The sequence below is a fragment of the Vulpes vulpes genome, chromosome 2 (assembly GCF_048418805.1).
Source record: "Vulpes vulpes isolate BD-2025 chromosome 2, VulVul3, whole genome shotgun sequence".
NCBI lineage: Eukaryota > Metazoa > Chordata > Mammalia > Carnivora > Canidae > Vulpes > Vulpes vulpes.
This window is the reverse complement of record NC_132781.1, coordinates 7146207-7157739: the sequence shown is the minus strand read 5'-3', so window position 1 is coordinate 7157739 and position 11533 is coordinate 7146207. Positions and strand designations below refer to the sequence as shown.

Genomic DNA, 11533 nt, shown 5'->3' with positions numbered 1-11533 from the left:
TTCTCTCCCTGCCATCAGCCTGCCCTCTCCACCAATTTCTTTTTTTGCCCCCAGATATGTGTTGATGTGAAAAAAGCCCCAGGCTGAGCCACACCATTCATTTCCAGGTTGGGGTCACTGAGGAGCACGTGTGGACCACCGCTGTGGCCCTAAGCCAAATCCTGAATGATGAGCCCGGCCAGGGAGGGGGCATAGAGACTCCAGCTCCCCTTCCCCAAACCTTGGCAACTCCTGAGAAGGATCTGCCCCTTGGGGGAAGTTTCTTTAGGCTGCAGCAGAGCTTCTAAAGAGGAATTAATTGCCCAGGGCTTCAGAGAGAAGCCCTGGGCAAATACCAACATTGCCTGGGTTTCTGGAGGCTTGGGTCTGATCTTCAGGAGGTTATTATGTCTTATGGTGCTCACCTAGGGGCAGAGGAATACCCACCCACCCCAATTTTTCCTGGCTGAGATAGCCCATGGCCAAGCCTGACCAGGAAAGATCTACTGAGAGCAGTACGAATCCTTAGACCTGATTGATTAGGACTTTGAGAAGCCCTGAAAAAAAGTGAGGCCTCTCTGACTTCCAGTGTGAAATTCTGATGCCCAGGGATCATTCAAAAATACTTTTTTGGGTGCCTCAAAGGGTGGCCTCTGTTCTCATTTACTACCAGTGGATCAGTGACTAAGTAAGTCCATTGCTATCAATTCCACACTTGGGCCTGTAGGGATCTTGCCACTCCAGAGTCAGGTTTACCAAAACAAAGGCACATGCACATAAGTGCCTATGTGCACACACACCCACGCACGCATGTGCACATAGCACCCTGAAGAGTGGAAAGGAAATGTGGGAAGGAAGCCGTTATAATAGACAAGTAATGTGGATGGTGTATGAGGTGGGTCATCTATTTGTGCTCCAAATCCAACGCCCTGCCACCTTCTGCACCCCATTCTGGCCCTGGGTGGTTGATCTGAGTGGACTACACCCATGAGCTCCCATGGGCTCTGTGGTTTTCAGCTGGATTCAACGGAGGGAGTCTGGCCACAGATCAAAGGGAGGGAGGAGAGTGAGGCCAAGTCTTCATTCCTCTGGCCACCACCCTGTAGGGTCATCTCAGGGTGGCTGGGTCCCACCACAAAAGGACATTGCTCTTCCTGTGATAGCCTCTTTCACAGTATGTCACTTCTGAATTATGGACTGTTCCTTCCCCTTGTCCTCTCAGCTTTGGGTGGTAACAGCTCCACTGCTTCCAGTCCTGAGTTACTAGTTCCCATTCACTCTGCCTTCACCTTGGAAAATAGTCCATTTGTAAGTAAACCCCAAATTACATAATTTAAATGTGTTTCTAGGTAGAGCTGCAGTTAAGAAATTACAGGGCAGATTAGAGAACTTTGTTACCTTAGGTTGAATTTGGTAAGGGACTTTGTACCAACCTGTTTATCTTCATTATTGCTAGTGTATGAGTGAATATAGGAATTCTATCTCTACCATTTAAAAAAGTGTCTGTTTACTGCTCTCCCTAAAACTACAGATTTAATAGGTTGCTAGATACACTATAAATCTAGGTTTCTCAAACCAATAATTGTCCCAGAGAGGCAGAAGGGAAATCAACAGGATGTTCTAGTCTTCATCACTTTGACACCCTTTTTCATCTTGGAGAAATCTGATAAGAAAAACCTCAGACCGTTTGCAGCTTTATTGGCCTGCCATGACTTCTGACTTCATGGAAGGAGTTGGTTATTGGCCAACAGTTATGAGCTTAACGTAGGTGGCTTAGTAATACTCTAAGTGTCAGACACCCAGCAGATCTGGTGATAATTCTGAGCAATGTGAAACAGGACTGTGCTCTGGCCTCTTCCTTTTGAATATATATTTTAATGATTTGAAACTCCTTTTGGATTAGCTGGAGGCATGTCCTCTTGTTACAGAAAATAGAAAAAAAGATCAGTGGCTTCCTTTTTGTTATGGTATCACTTCATTGTCACAGGGCAGAAGTAGATACAACCGACTGCAGCTTGTTACTTAACTCCTGTCAGCTTAACTGGCTTAGGAATAACCACTGTAAAACGAAGCAGCTTGTCGCAGGTAGATGTGCCTACCACCTGCCCAACATGATGGGTTTATATTCTAGTAACTCTATATTACAGGTTCATTTTTTTGTTATGTAGGATGCGTTATAACTGCCTGTAGGATTTATAAGTAGCTCCACCCTTGAGATCAGATGCAATATGATTTTCATTGGAGATTTATCTATGACCATAGTGAGTATCTGGTAACTCCTGCTTTGAAAAACAGCCATTCCCAATCATCACATAAAGCCTTGGGACCTCAGACGTTCATCTGCCAGGATAGAGCCAGATTATTTAGCTAGGACAGGATAAGTCATGCTGCTGTAACAAACAACCCTGAAAACCTCAGTCACTTAAAAACATGAGGATTTATGTCTCCCTCAGTTTATACACACATGTAGCCGAGCTGAGCCTCAGCTCCACATGGTCATCATCCCAATCTAGGAGCCAGGCTGCCAGGACACCTTCTGAGCTGAGGGAAAAGAGAACATGACAAGACACACACTCTAAGATAACAGACATCACTTCTGCTCACAATTCACTGACCAAAACAAGTCATGTGATGAGACTACCTGGGTGGGATATATAATCCTACCGAGTTCCTGGAAGAAGCAAGTGTCTGAATGCTTATAATTAGCCCCACGGACTATAGCATGGAAGGTTTCCTAGGAAAAATTCTGACCTTGCCGATGGAGTACCTGCTTCTGTAGATACTTCTATGGGATACTGTCTATTCAGGTGACATTAAAAAAAAAAAAAGATTTATTTATTTATTTGAGAGAGAAAAAGAGAGTGCAAGAGTGAGGGAAGGGGCAGATGGAAAGAGAGAATCCCAAATAAACTCCCTGCTGAGTGCAGAGCCCAATATGGGGGCTCGATCTCACGAACCTGGGATCACGAGTTGAGCCAAAATCAAGAGTCAAATGCTTAACTCCCTGAGCCACCCAGGCGTGCCCTTCAGGTGACATTTTTGACTGAAGGCTTTACTCTTCACAAAAACAATTTTGTATTAGTGCCTCAGCACTGCCTTAACAAGTGCCACAAATTGGGTGGCTTAAAACAACAGAAATTTATTATCTTATAGTTCTAGTGTCTAGAACTTCGGGCTAGAGGTCCAAGATCAAAGCCTTGGCAAGAAAGTGCTCCCTCTGAAGCTCCTTGGGGAGGATCCTCCCTTGCCTCTTCCAGCTTCTGGTGGCCCCAGGTGCTGTGGCCTTGGCTGTGGCCACCTCACTCCATTCTCTGCCCCATCTTCACATGGCTTCCTCCTTTGTGTGTATGTCTGTGTCCAAATGTCCTTCTTACAAGAACACCAGCCATTGGATTATATCTCAGGATGGCCTGATTTTAAATCAATTACATCTGCAAAGACCCTATCTCCAATAAGGTCACATTCACAACATACGAGGCTTAGGACTTCAACACATTCATTGTGGAGGACATGCTTCAACCCATCATAAACACCAAGGCGCACATCTGGTTGATTGATTTTTCTCAAAATGTTGGTACATGGTTTTGTTTTGTTTCCTGGTTGACTGTTCAACGCATCTGAATCACTCTTACTTAGCAACAGAGAGAATTTTACACCCCAGAGCCCTACCCTATTAAAGTACAGAGGCCCAAACTGTCTGCTGGATCAAGTTTGATCAAAAGTTGGGCTGGGAAAAATAATAGTCACAAAGCCTCATCTGAACAGCTTACGGTTCATTGTCTCAATCACTGGCTTCAGCATTTGACGAGGGGTTAGTTTTGTTTTGTGTTTTAGTTCTTGTGTTAGCTGAGGAAACCCCTGTTTCAAATGAGATCTTAAGAAACTCTTGAGCAACCCCAGATATAAGGCCAGGAAAGCAGAACTGCCCTGCTGGAGGTGGCTGTTGTCCTCATAATAAGGAATTTACAGTTCATCTCCCTCTTCTGGGGCAAGTCATTCTGTGTAAAGAATGTGCTTGCAGGGGTGGCTCACCCAGCATGGGCATCAGCTCCCCTTCTCTGTGGGCCAGCCAGGAGGGCCAGCACTCTTCTGCCTCTGTCTCCTCCTCTCCCAGAGCACCCTGCAGCACAGATGTCAGGCTCATGCTCTCCCTCTCGCTGCCGAGTGTGTGTAGAACCCGCTCCCCTCCCTCCACAGTGGGAAGATCTGACATTCCAGCCCTGGAGAAGGAAAAAGAAAAAAAAACAGCTCAGCCTGGACAGACCTGTGGTTTAATTAATTAGCTTAAGAAAAAGAGATGCTCGGCCTGGCTCAGCTGATCTACTCCTTTCCTCTGCATTGTGACTAAAGGACATTAATGAAAAACATCATCGCGTTGCTTCCACTTCGCCAACCTATGCCTTCCATGGGCATCTCCTTCCTTGGAGAGTCCTTGACTGGGCAATGGGTTAAAGGAAGAGTCTGGGCACCTGTGGTTTGTCTTGGCCCCAAGTGCTGGCTTTTCTAAGAGCCAGGTTGGGGAGCCCAGAGGTCACTGAATAGAACCCCAGAGCTCCTTATAGGGTCCTGGGCCTTCAAGGAACAGTGATCCCTGGTAGCCATCAGTGTTTCTTGACATTGGCTCTGAGTCAGAAACTGCTGGGGAACTTCTGAAGTTAGAAGCTACACCTGCTGGCCAGAATCCTCAGGAGAGAGGATCTGCATTCCCGGTGATTCTGATGTCAGCAGATTGAGAACCCTTTTGCCCTAGATTAGATCAGATTATTTCCAGGTCTTAGAATTAATTGTCTGGTCTCTGAATGACCCCTTGACTTACATTTATTTTATTTTTTTAAAGATTTTATTTATTTATTCATGAGAGATACAGAGAGAGAGAGGCAGAGACACAGGCAGAGAGAGAAGCAGGCTCCATGCAGGGAGCCGATGTGGGACTCGATCCCGGGACCCCAGGATCACACCCTGGGCTGAAGGCAGGTGCCAAACTGCTGAGCCACCCAGAGATCCCCCACCCCTTTGCCTACATTTAAAGACCATTAAGAACCATCCCCACAACTTCTGTTACTGAGTTTGTTCTAGAAATGATAGAGTTGGTGGTGTCTCTTGCTCAGCATCCACCATATGAAGATCCATCCCATAAAAGTTTTATTTTCTTGAAAAATGAGGTGTGAAGGACAATGAGAATTTTGTAACTGATTTGTCTTTTGGCATCAGCTGCTCAGATGTGCAGAATTAAATGCGCGGTGCAATTTTAGTAACATATAGGTCCTCGTCATTCTAGCAGCAGCATATTGCCTTTGCCCCTGAACTTAGGTTTCTTTATTTTCCTTGGTCTCAATGTTTTATTATATTTTTCTACTTCATGGAGTTATGTGTGAGTGCCAGGAATCCTTTGGAAGATAAAGTGAGCGTGAATACATAAATAAACAAGCAGAGGTGGCGAATCTGATGAGGATAATGAAACCAGGGCCTACAGCGGAAGACAACACGCATGGGTTAGAGGGAGCTCCCCAGGCTTCAGACTCCCCTTAGGTGCTGCCTCCTCAGGGAAGCCTTTCCTGATTGCCTGGACCAGACTTAGAGCCTCACGCCGAGTGATGCTAATTTTCATTCTTTATGAAAATGACTCGTATAACATCAGCCTTCCTCAGCAGACTGTAATTTCTCCATGGGTGGGAAGCATGCTTAGCTTTCTTATGAGTGTGACCCAAGTGCCCAGTATGTGGCCCGCTGCTGAGTATCCATCTGATAAACATTTATTGGGTAAGAAAATAGATGGAGCAGCAAAGCTCTACTGCTCAGTGAAATGCATGAGAAATACAAAGTCTCCATGCTAAGAAGGTGACTCAGAGCAAGGAGAGAGAAGGAAAGGGAAATGCAGGAAGGAGGGAAGGACAGAACAGTGGATAAGAAGACAAATGGTGTTATTTCAGCCTCAGAAGAAGGCAGTCGAAAGGAACGGACACTATTTGAGCAGCTACTATTGACCAAGATCCAGCAAGAGCCTCTACCGACAAGTGTCTCGTTTTATCTTCACAACATTCATACAAGGCTTTAGGGGTGAGAAGCCTGGGGGCTCGAGGAGCCTACATCGCCTGAAATCCACAAAACCTGAAAGTAGCTGAGTCCCACCTGAGTCCCACCTAGGTCCCACCTGAGTCCTGGGATCTGTGGCTTAGAAGCTGAGGGGCTGTCCTCTGCGGCACAATGGCGAACTCGCAGATCCACATGTGGCCATGCCTACCGCAGGGCGACTCCTCACTCCACTCGAGTCCCTGTCCATCTGCCCCGGAATGGGCTTCTGCTCACAGAGGGTCTCCTCCCACGCGGCTGGCTTGGCAAGCAGCTGTGCAGGAGCAAACGAGAAGTAGATGCAAATGATGCTCTAAGCTTGGCACCCAGACCAAGTGAGGATGGAGGACCCAAATCATACCTGGGAGCCAAGGGGGTGAGGACACCTCACCCCTCACCTTGTGAGCGAGTGGGATGGTGTAGGGGCTCCGGGGATGGGTATTGTGGCTCCCATCCCTACTCCCCCACCTCCTCCCAGAAATGGCTGCAGAGGAGCCAGCCGGGCGGAGCTGGAGGGTGTCGGGCTGGGACTGGCCAGGGGCCCAGAGGGGCGGGCACCAGCTGGGGCCCTGATGCAGCAAGGCAGCTGGAGCTATACACACCAGGACTGGGGGTGGCCCTCTTCCCTCCCAGCTGCAGTGGCTGCTCGGCCAGAAGTTGTTCCTGGTGGATTCTTGCCACTTGTAATCCAATCTCTGTGGGTGGGAGGGAGCCTCATCCAGACACTCCAACCCAAAGAGACGGGTAGTGGCAGTGTGTGCCCACAGCCTGAAGGACTTTATTTAGCCTCCATGTGTCCTCTGATATAGAGACTCTGAGGACACTGACCAAAATACATCTGATCCAAAGTCTCAGCCATTGTCCAGAACTTAATTCCTTATGTGAAAACAAAAGCATTAGTGAGAGACCAGAAGAAGACTTGGAGAAGTTGCCCAGAGGTAAAGGCTTTCAAAGCCCAGAAAAAGCACCATCTATTTTGAATCACTATCCTGAGTCAGTTGGGACAGAATCACCCCCCAGGCTTCAAATCGGCACCTTTGTAGCCAACACTGTTGACTCAGGAGGGGCTGAGGGTTGATCAGGGGAGAGAGAGGACCGTGTGTGCCTGGGGCCGGAGCTCACCAACCCTGCTCTCCAGAACTGTTCCAACCCAGGCATGGGACTCTCTCTCGGGATCTGCTGCAAAGATAGTTGTCTCAGATGTTTTCCTGGTATTTGCACAATCTGAATATCTTAGATCTACCCGCTAAGTTGAATTCCTGGGTCACAGTCCTCTCGGTACCTTGTCAACCGCCACTCAGCCATTGTCTCTACCCCTGAGCGAGCAGAGCAACGAATGATGATATACTTTAGTTTTTGTCTAAAGGATACAGATTTCAGTCGGGAAGACTTTCTCAACCAGGAGGTCCTGAAATGGACAAGTAAGAATAATATCACACTTGGTCTCCAGAGATGTTTCAACTCTGAAGGATTTGTCATCATCCTGGGGAAAGAATGGAACCAGGCCTGCAGGCCTGTAGGTTCTCTAGAATCTTGGCTAAAAACAAAATGTGGAGGAATGGCTGCTTCTAGAGCAGTTTTCTCCTTACCTGCTGGGACCAAGGAGGAGACATCTGGCTTGATCAGAAATACTGCCCCTTCCAGAGATATTGTCAATAAACAATATTCAGGGAAAGGAAGAGAGAGATGGGGCAGCAGGGGTGTATTTGTGTACAGCCAGAGAACCTCGTGCTTTTATTAGATCAAGAAAACTCAGTTACAATCACCAACCCACTTACTCCCCTGTAAATGAACTATGTCACCACCAATTCCTCTCTGAGGACTAAACATCGCTGCCTATACCTTCAGACTAATCAGAAGCAGACAGACACTCAGGAATCATCCTGAGCTGGGACCACCCTCTTGGACCCTATACATCCTGTTCCAGGTGGACTTGATGAGCATCTAGGGCAAGATGTTTCCAGGCACCTGGTTTGTTTTTAGAAGCTCAGATCTTGAAGGCCATCTGGCCTAACCATCCAGTGCAGGGTGGACGTGCATCTGTCTACAACATCCCAGTGTGCATCTACATATTTCCAGGGAGAGCTAGGAAGATTCCATGAAGCCAACATGGTTCTTGCTCCTTTGGAGTCCATAGCCTGGGACGGGGGCAGACTCTATACACCACCAACTCAAGAAGACTCGAATCATGAAGTGTGAGGGGATCTGGAAAGCCTACGGACTATAAGATTCCTACCCTATGACATTCTGGAAAAGGCAAAACTATGGAGACAGCAAAAAAAAAGGATCAGTGGTTGCCAGGGGTTCAAGAGTAGGGGGCAGAGAAGAGGGGAAGAATAGGTGGAGCTTAGGGGACTCTTCAGGCTGCAGGACTATTCTGTGCATGACTGTGATGGTAGATGCAAGACATAACGCCTGTGTCAAAAACCATAGAAGGTACAACGCAAAGAATGAGCCCCAGGGCACCTAGATGGATCCGTCTGTTGAGCATCCAACTGCTGATTTCAGCTCGGGTCATGATCTCAGGGTCATAGGATGGAGCTCCATGCTCAGTGGGAGTCTGCTTGAGTTTTCTCTCCCTCCCTCTCCCTCTGTCCCTCCTCCCAATGCTCGCATGTGCTCTCTCTCTCTCTCTCTCTCAAAATAATCAGTAAATAAATCTTTTCAAAAAAAAAAAAAAAAGACTGAACCTTGATGAAAGCTATGGACTTTAAAAAATAATTATGTATTTTGGTTCATCAACTGCACCAAATATACTGCACTAGTGAAGGTGTTTGTAACAGGGGAAATAGGGGTGTAGTCAGACAGTATAGGGGAAATCTGTGCTTTTCACTCGATTTTTCTATAAACTGAAAACTGCTGAACTAGTAAAGTCTATTCATTTTTTTTTTTTTTGGAAGTGCAAGGGGACGTGCGAAGTAAAGAACTAATGAGAGGTGTGGAATAATTCTGGGAGGTTTCCTTGAAAGGGATGAGGTGAGGTGTAAGGAGGAGTAAGGGGAGGATGGAAAGGAGGAGGAAGGTTTGAGACCATCGCTGGGAGCAGCCAATGCAGGTTCCCAGAATTCCCCTAGACACTCCCCGCCAACCCAAAGTCCAAATATGCCTCTTTTGGGGACCCAACAAGGATCCCGTAAACCTGAGACCCTAGGAGAAGCAGAGGGAGAAGGAAAAGAAGAGAGCGTGGGGAAAAAAAAACAGGGAATGGTGCTCTGGTACAGGAGGCACAAACCACAAGTGCAATTAGTCAAAAAAGAACTTGAAATTAAAAAATGATTCCAAGCTGAGGAGGGGAGTACATAAGTTACTGCAGCCCCAAGACGTTTATGAATAATACAAATGCCGTGAGGTGGTGGAGCCGGAGCGCAGTTAATTAATATGTACAGGAGCAGAGATGCACTTGAAAAACAATAGTGCTATTTCCCCCTCGCTAGAAGTAAAAATATTTCCAGAAAGACTGACACGTTTATTATTTTCTAACATAATTACCTTATTGTGGAGCATTTGTAATGGAACACATTAGAGACGCTAAGCACCTGCCTGCCTTCCCTTAATGCAGTTTGGTTCCATGGTGCTGGGGAAGGAAGGTGGGAGGCGGACAGGCAGTGTGGTGGTGGGCGGGTGGAGGGGGCGTCCCGGGAGAGCACTGCAGCTTTACATACCTGATGCCCTTTCTTGACTGGCCCCCTCACCCCCTCCAGTCTCCTCCCTCCGCCTTCCTGAGCCCACCACCGCCCACTCTGGTACCTCTGTGAGCTGATGACAGCTGGAGGGGCGAGGACTGGAGCTCCGATGGCCCAACAAGGTGGGGAGGAGGCGGTTGCCGCAGAAGCCAGAGCAGGAGAAGCCCATCCCGTGCTGGAGAAGGATGGAAGGGTGGCGGGGGGGGGTGGAGGGGAAAGGTGCCTGAGCTAGAGCAATCACCCCAAGACCAAGAGGAGCCAGCTGGGGAGAAATTTCAGCCTTGCTGGCACTCTTGGGATTTCTATGGGGAAGCAGGATGAGAACATCGGCCTGGGGATCTGGGACCCAGGGGTCTTTTGGAGCAAAGGCCTGTGGATCGCAACATCCTTACCTGTAGAATGGTGCCCGTGCTGGGTGACTGGGGTAGCTGGTCTCCCACGTCCCTGCTGCCCTGCTTTCTACCCACCGGTCGCTTCAGACGAGAGGTGTGGCTCGTCACCAGGGCCAGGTCTTTCCCTTGGTGGTCAAGAATCCCTGCCCCGACAGATGGTTGCCCAAAGGACTCCTTCTCTGGAGAGGAATGCCTGTCTTCTCCCCGCCCCTCCTGTCACTGCACACACACAGGAGTCCAGAAGCCACCTTGTCACCATATGCTTGTGCCGCATCCCCGCCCCTCCCTCCCATGCACTCTCCGTCCCTTGTCCCTTGGTTTCCGGCGCCCTCCCAGCCGCCCACCTGTCCTGCTCTTTCTCCTTGCCTCTTCCCCCAGCTCCTCTGCCTCTCTCCACCCTCACCCATGCTCTCTCTCCAAGATTTTGCCCGTGGCGCTCCTCTCTTCCCATTTTATGGCCCTCCTGTGGCTTGATGGTGCAGACAATCTCCTATCTGTATTTAAAGCCTAGTCCTTTTTTCTGAACTCCGGATTTTGTAAATCCAGATGCCTGTGGGATATCTTTATCTACTTAAAAACCACGGTGTCTCAAATGCAACCCTTTATCTTCCTCCCCAACCCTCCTTCTCCTGTGTTGTGGTTCAGGGACCGGCATCCCTCTGCTCCCACAATTCAGAAACTCAAGGGGCTTTCTAGAATCCCTCTTCTTCTTCATCTCTCATGTTTGTCTGGCCATAAACCTGATCCTCTACTTTACCTATCCCCAGGGCTCTCTTTCCTATCTTCACTGCTGCTGTCTTGCTTTCTGGAATGGATTTGTAGAGGAGCCTCCTATCTGCTCGTCCTCCCCATGGGGCTGTCCCAGAGGTGACACATGGGTGGAGGGAAATAGATATTTGCCGAATGAACAAGCCTCATCCATCTCCATTCTGTTGTGCACATTGCTACTGGTCCTCTTCCCCACATCCAGAGATGATCATGCCTTTCTCCTGCTTGAAAGCCCCATAACTCCCTGTGATGTATGGGATGAAGTCCCAACCCTGTGCGGTCCCATCTTGCATGCATCGCCCTCCCCCCGACCGCCCTCCCCAGCAGGCACCAGCTCCTGTAGGTCTCTAATTGTGAGGATCTAGCTCAGGCTTCTGTGCCTTGCATGTCTCTTCCTTTTGCCTGGACCACCACTCATCCACCATCTGGTCAGCGTCTGTTGTACCTCAAGAAGCAGTATTCCTGTTATTTTTGTTATGTCATGAATCACCCCAAACTCAGCAACTTAAAACAACAGCAGTCATCTTATTACTACATCTCACAGTTCTGGGTTTGGCCGGATTCAGACAGCTGGTCCTCATTCACCGTCTCTAATGTGGCTGCCAGCAGATGATGGCTGGGGCTGGAGTCACCTTGCAAGCT

General features: G+C 48.4%; 1 long non-coding RNA gene across 1 annotated transcript; it reads right to left on the bottom strand.

Annotated features, from left to right (window-relative positions):
• Positions 1-1838: 1838 nt before the first annotated feature.
• Positions 1839-9906, bottom strand: LOC112920606 (uncharacterized). The gene is made up of 3 exons (XR_011997978.1): positions 9796-9906; positions 6131-6322; positions 1839-4199 (listed from the first exon to the last, which is right to left on the bottom strand). It is a non-coding gene; the product is annotated as an uncharacterized lncRNA (long non-coding RNA).
• Between the last annotated feature and the right edge of the window lie 1627 nt (positions 9907-11533).